The 7,090-nt window shown below is 49.2% G+C and overlaps 1 non-coding gene across 1 annotated transcript; it reads right to left on the minus strand.

Moving 5' to 3' along the window:
- Window positions 1-3,199: 3,199 nt before the first annotated feature.
- On the minus strand, window positions 3,200-3,341 carry LOC132586572 (U11 spliceosomal RNA). Its single transcript, XR_009556379.1, has one exon. It is a non-coding gene; the product is annotated as a U11 spliceosomal RNA (small nuclear RNA).
- Between the last annotated feature and the right edge of the window lie 3,749 nt (window positions 3,342-7,090).

Genomic DNA, 7,090 nt, shown 5'->3' on the forward strand with positions numbered 1-7,090 from the left:
TCTCTCAGCTCCATCTACCTCAAAGGGTGTCTGTTGTGGGGGAGGAAGGTAAAGGAGATTGTGAACGGCTCTGAGACTCTAAAATTATACAACTCACGGCCCGGTTGCTAACAGGACATGGACGGGGGGCTGGGGACCCCTGAGCTAGAGTGTCAGTCTAGAACAGAAGAGAGCTGAGTTCAAATCCCAACCTTCTCTCAGTGCAGCCTTCCTCCCAGGATTGTTTTGCAATAGGGCAGACCCCACAGATGCCACTCTGAGTGACTAGGTGGAATAGCGAGAATTCTGAGCAGACAACGGGAGGCACAACACGGCTTTGGAATGCACAAATCTTTCCACATCCCTTACCGAGGCAGGGAGGGATTGGAATAGCCATGTTTTTTCTCAGTAAATATGGCATACCAAAGAGGATAGTAGATTGATTCCCACAATTTTGTGAAAACAATTTTTATTAGGGAATGTTTAAAGATTGTAAAAACAGCCCAGTGCCACTAACGGCGGGGGGGGGGGGAGCTTTCATAAAGCCTGAAATACTTTCAGAAACAGCACCCAGCTACAAAAGCAAAATCAGTGCAGAAGAACAGGAAAAGAAAAGAATAAGATACCCAGAGGGGGAAAGTCCGAGTACAAAGATTGTAGAAATGTTTCTGCATCAGTCTACTGCAGTTAAGAGTAAGACTATCATTTACAGTGCAGTCCTCATCAGAGTTACACCCTTTGATTTGTGGATTTGGAATGCTATGTCTTCAGAAGATTGCACTGTTATTCAGATGGTCACTTCCATGAGCACAGCTCATTTTGTCAGATGCAGCAAAGTAAACAGAGGGATCAATATACAAGAACACAGTTAGAGTCTTGGCCTAGGATCTAGGAGACTCAAGTTTGAATCTACACTGTGCTAGGGACGCTCACTGGCTGACCTTGGGCTCTCTCGATCTAACCTCACGGGGTTGTCATTATGAAGATAAAATGGAGGACTAGAAAACAATGCTGTAAGCTGCTTTGGTTCACCAAGTGAAGGGAAAGCAGGGCATAAATATCTAAATAAAACAGGAGAGTATTAAGAGACCCACTTTGGTATAGCGGTTAGAGTGCTAAGCTAAGATCTGGGAGACCAAGGTTCAAGTTCCCACTAAGGTTGTGAAGTCCAATTCAAGAACTATCCGGGGACTTTGGGGGTGGAGCCAAGAGACTTTGGGGGTGGAGCCAGGAGCAAGGTTGCAACAAGCATAATTGAACACCAAAGGGAGTTCTGGCCATCACATTGAAAGGGACCACATGCCTTCCCTCCATTGAAAATAATGGATAGGGGCAGTCTTTTGAGGCTCATAGAATTGGACTCCCAGGTCCAATCTTTTTGAAACTTGGAGGGTATTTTGAGGAGAGGCACCAGATACCCACAGATACTCCCCCAGAGCCCTAGATAACCACAGATCGATTCTCCATTATACCCTATGAGAATCGATCTCCACAGAGAATAATGGAGTGCCCAGCAGACATTTCCCTTCCCCTCCCCCCCTGCTGCTTTCTGATGATCCTGAAGTGGGGGGAGGGTCTCCAGACTGGGGGATCCCCTGCCCCCACCTGGGGATTGGCAACCCTTGTCCCTACTCTGCCATGAAAACTTGATGGGTGACCTTGAGCCAGTCACATACTTTCAGCCTAACCTACTTCCCAAGGTTGTTGAGTGGATCACACGGAGGAGAGAATGGTGTGAGCTACTCTGGTCCCTACGGAGAATAAAAAAGGCCTATACATGAAGTCAAGTAAGTATTCCAGGAAAAGGCCAGTACTGCAGGCTATAGGTATGTTTCAGTACATTGCAGAGCACAGATACATGCCAAAAGTAAAACCATCCAACCCCAGTGGATGTGATTCACACTAGTGATGAAGAGGCAGAGAAGTTTATTATAAAGGATCACTGTTTGCCATAGTGGGGAAGCCACAACTGGTTCTGACTAAGCCCAAGTGTGAAAGAATCACATCTGAAATAATTCAGCAGGGTTGCCAAGATGACGGCGTGATCTTGCGCAGAACTTTAGACTTCCCTCTGGAGAACAAATAGCGTGTAACTACCTAAAAGGAACACAGCTCTTGTCCAGTGGCACTTTTAAAACCAACGTTTTATTCAAGGTATAAGCTTTTGTGCGCACATACTTCTTCAGATACATTGAAATGGAAATTACCAGTCCAGAGGCAGAAGATTATGCACAATAAAAAAAAAACTTCATAAAGTGTTCTGTTAAACTTGATTTAAAAGGTTTGGAAAAGATCCGGTAGAAAATCTCATCGTTTTATAAGATTAAAATCTATAGGAATGGATTCAGGTGGGTAGCCATATTGGTTAGGAGGACTGCAAAGTTCAAGCCCAGTGAAACTTTTAAGAACAGAGTTCTAATGGTAGATCCAAGTGGGCAGCCGTGTTGGTCTGAAGCAGAAGAACAAAGAGTCAAGTTGCACCTTTAAGACCAACTAAGTTTTATACAGCATGTAAGCGTTGTGTGTTCTAAAGCACACGAGGAATCAGGTACAAAGTTCTACTGGTGCACATACACTTCTTCCAAAGAACTGACTACAGATAAAAAGAACAAAAAAGTACCATGAACATATGAAGCTGCCTTCTACTGAATCAGACCCTCGGTCCATCAAAGTCAGTACTGTCTTCTCAGACTGGCAGCGGCTCTCCAGGGTCTCAAGCTGAGGTTTTTCACACCTATTTGCCTGGACCCTTTTTTAGTTGGAGATGCCGGGGATTGAACCTGGGACCTTCAGCTTCCCAAGCAGATGCTCTACCACTGAGCCACCGTCCCTCCCCTGATTGGCAGCAGCTCTCCAGGGTCTCAAGCTGAGGTTTTTCACACCTATTTGCCTGGACCCTTTTTTAGTTGGAGATGCGGGGGATTGAACCTGGGACCTTCTGCTTCCCAAGCAGATGCTCTACCACTGAGCCACCATCCCTCCTACATATGAAGTTGCCTTATACTGAATCAGACCCTCGGTCCATCAAAGTCAGTATTGTCTTCTCAGACTGACAGCGGCTCTCCAGGGTCTCAAGCTGAGGTTTTTCACTCCTATTTGCCTGGACCCTTTTTTGGAGATGCCAGGGATTGAACCTGGGACCTTCTACTTCCCAAGCAGCTGCTCTACCACTGAGCCACCATCCCTCCCCATAAACTGCTTTTTTAAAACCTGGTAGAAAGGGGGAGCCAGAACAACCGATTACCAGCTACCCCCAAGTAAAAAATTATGCTTCCGAAATCTCTTGATAGCGATTCCGCACAGAAAGAGAGAAAGCCGCAGCCACCCCCTTCTATGTGCTACTCACAGCAGAAGCCCTTTTTAACCGTTCCGCTTTGCGGAGGCTGCACCAGGCTGTGTGAGAGGTTCCGAGAGGTCACAGTGAGCCACCGGGCGCAAGCCCCGCAGAACAAACAGAACCGCCTTCCTTCATTCATAAAGTTCATTCATTCATTCAGCACCCCCTTGGGCTTTATAGCGACGTTTCTTTGCAAACAGTCGATTCTGCAGCGCAGTAAAGCTCTGAGCCCGCCTCGGCAGGCAAGATGCAAATTTGCGCAATGCATTCTGGGTAACGTGCTCCTGAATAGATAAGGCGATTTGATAAAGATTGGACTAGCCCGGCCAATGCACGAGAGGTTGGGAGAGCCAAGCTTTGCGAGAAGGAATTGTAAAACATAGTGCGACGTTGACCTTGAGGAGCGCAGCCGGGAAGCTGAAGCGGGGACGAGCAACGACGTTTCGATCCGGGACGCGTCCCTCGTAAGCCCTCAGCGCGCGTGCGCGCGCGTGCGCAGTCGCCCGCCCCCCGAGGCTCGGCGCGAGAACGGTGACGCGAGTCGGCGACGCGGCCGCTGATTGGCCGCCTGCTTAGGCGCGCGGTCTGCCTTGAGTTCCTAGGCTACGGCGGGTCGTGATCCCGGAAGTGTCGCGCGGCCCGGCGGTTCCTTGAGGAGAGGGGAGAAGTCGTCGGAGGCCGGACGTGGCTATGGCGACATAGGTGAGCGGACACCGCCGAGGCTCAGCCTAGAAAGGGCTGCCGAGGGGCGTCCCGAGGAACCCGCCTGGTTTGGGGGCAGCCTGGAAACCGTCAAGAGGGGTGTTGCCAACTGCCAGGTACGGCCTGGAGTTGCAGAGTCCAGTTTCCCTGCAGGGAATGGGAGCTGTGTTGGGTGGGCGCGGTTATAGCCTATGCCTGCTGGTGTAGATCAGTGTAAGGATTCCTTGTAAGGGGAGTGGGGAGGAAGGGGTAAGATTAGGGTTGCCAAGTGCAATTCAAGAAATATCTGGGGGTGGAGCCAGGAGACTTTGGGGTGGAGCCACGATCAAGGCTGTGACAAGCATCATTGCACTCCAAAGGGAGTTCTGGCCATCACGTTTAAAGGGACGGCACACCTTTTCAATGCCTTCCTTCCATGAAGGATAGGGGCACCTTCTTTTGGGGCTCATAGAACTGGACCCCCTGGTCCAAACTTTTTGAAACTTGGGGGGTATTTTGGGGATAGACACTAGATGCTATACTGAAAATTTGGTGCCTCTACCCCAAAAAACAGCCCCCTCTCCAGAGCCCCAGTTAACCGCAGATCAATTCTCCATAATTTTCTATCAAAATAAATCTCCATAGGGAATAACAGAGTGCCCAGCAGACATTTCCCTCCCCTCCCCCCGCTTTCTGACGACCCTGAAGCGGGGGGAGGGCCTCCAAACCGGGGGATCCCCTGCCCCCACCTGGGGATTGGCAACCCTAGGTAAGATGCATGTATGCTTTCCCCTGGCATAGTTTAATTTAGCGACAGGTATACTGGACATGATTGCTCTAGAACGTCAGTCCCTTGAAAAGCTGGCTAAAGATAAAAGTAACACAAGCTATCCCACACTATTAAATTCCAAGCCTGGAGGCAGGGGACAAACAAGGTATAACTCTCAGGAACGTAGAGATGTCCCCCTCTGCCAAATACTATTGTCCTGCAAAACATTCCCAGAGAGCTTACGTTCTGGGGTGACAACAATTTGATACAAATTGGCTTGGAATTATAAGTATTTGCAACAGGAAAAGTCTGTAGGTTAACCTTGGCTGTTTGTTTGCAGGAACTTCCCCCCCCCCTTGAAAATGGCCTCTCCATTCACTGGTCCCACAGCAGTTTCTGATGCAGTTTCTTCCTCCAAATGATCTCTCTCCAGGCACTGTCCCGAAGCTCCAGGCATTTCCTAAGCTGAAGTAGGCAGCCCTGCATGACCTCCGTGAACAAGCAGCCCTTTCCTGCTTCAACTCTGTCGCGCCTTGTAGAGGTTGAACCTCGCTTTAATCCCGTTATGCTTCCCTTTCTATAGTTTAAAAAAAGAAAATCAGTTTTATTACCGCCTTTTAGGATCGACGGAATTGTCTAGGGTATAAGTTTTGGTGATTCAACACGCAGTTCGTCAAATACTAATGAAATGAAGATCCGTCGGCCCTTAGGTTAGAAGATGGGAGGGGTGATACCAAGAATGGCTAATAGGAGTTAAAATACAGGGAATGTTTTGCAGGACAGTAGACCCCCCCACACACAAGGGCTGAATAGGGACATAAGATTGTTATCTCATTACAGATGCTAAGGTTTTGCACTTCCCGCTTCTATACATACCTTACTGTAATCAAATGGATACCTCTGTAATGTACCTTTGCATGCTGATTCCAGCTCTCCCCCCACCCCCCAATAACACCTCTCATGAAAGCTTGGTGGGGTTGTTAAGTTGAATCTGTTTTAAGGCAGCCCTGGGGTTTTCAAGTCCAGGGACGTTGAACATATGAAGCTGCCTTATACTGAATCAGACCTTTGGTCCATCAAAGTCAGTATTGTCTTCTCAGACTGGCAGCGGCTCTCCAGGGTCTCAAGCTGAGGTTTTTCACAACTATTTGCCTGGACCCTTTTTGGTTGGAGATGCCAGGGATTGAACCTGGGACCTTCTGCTTCCCAAGCAGATGCTCTGCCACTGAGCCACCGTCCCTCCCCAAACATATGAACATATGAAGCTGCCTTATACTGAATCAGACCTTTGGTCCATCAAAGTCAGTATTGTCTACTCAGACTGGCAGCGGCTCTCCAGGGTCTCAAGCTGAGGTTTTTCACACCTATTTGCCTGGACCCTTTTTTGGAGATGCCGGGGATTGAACCTGGGACCTTCTGCTTCCCAAGCAGAGGCTCTACCACTGAGCCATAGCCCCCTTCATGGCTCTCCAGGGTCTCAAGCTGAGGTTTTTCACGCCTATTTGCCTGGACCCTTTTTTGGAGATGCCAGGGATTGATCCTGGGACCTTCTGCTTCCCAAGCAGATGCTCTGCCACTGAGCCACCATCCCTCCCCAAACATGAACATACGAAGCTGCCTTATACTGAATCAGACCTTTGGTCCATCAAAGTCGGTATTGTCTTCTCAGACTGGCAGCGGCTCTCCAGGGTCTCAAGCTGAGGTTTTTCACACCTCTTTGCCTGGACCCTTTTTTGGAGATGCCGGGGATTGAACCTGGGACCTTCTGCTTCCTAAGCAGATGCTCTACCACTGAGCCACCATCCCTCCTCTGCTCTCCAGGGTCTCAAGCTGAGGTTTTTCACACCTCTTTGCCTGGACCCTTTTAGTTGGAGATGCCGGGGATTGAACGTGGGACCTTCTGCTTCCCAAGCAGATGCTCTACCACTGAGCCACCATCCCTCCTCTGCTCTCCAGGGTCTCAAGCTGAGGTTTTTCACACCTATTTGCCTGGACCCTTTTTTTGGAGATGCCAGGGATTGAACCTGGGACCTTCTGCTTCCCAAGCAGATGCTCTACCACTGAGCCACCCTCCCTCCCCAAACATATGAACGTATGAAGCTGTCTTCTACTGAATCAGACCCTTAGTCCATCAAAGTCAGTATTGTCTTCTCAGACTGGCAGCGGCTCTCCAGGGTCTCAAGCTGAGGTTTTTCACACCTATTTGCCTGGACGCTTTTTAGTTGGAGATGCCGGGGATTGAACCTGGGACCTTCTGCTTCCCAAGCAGATGCTCTACCACTGAGCCACGTTCAGAGGTGGTCTGCCACTGCCTGCTTCTGCTT

Source organism: Heteronotia binoei, chromosome 17 (assembly GCF_032191835.1).
Source record: "Heteronotia binoei isolate CCM8104 ecotype False Entrance Well chromosome 17, APGP_CSIRO_Hbin_v1, whole genome shotgun sequence".
NCBI classification, from domain to species: domain Eukaryota; kingdom Metazoa; phylum Chordata; class Lepidosauria; order Squamata; family Gekkonidae; genus Heteronotia; species Heteronotia binoei.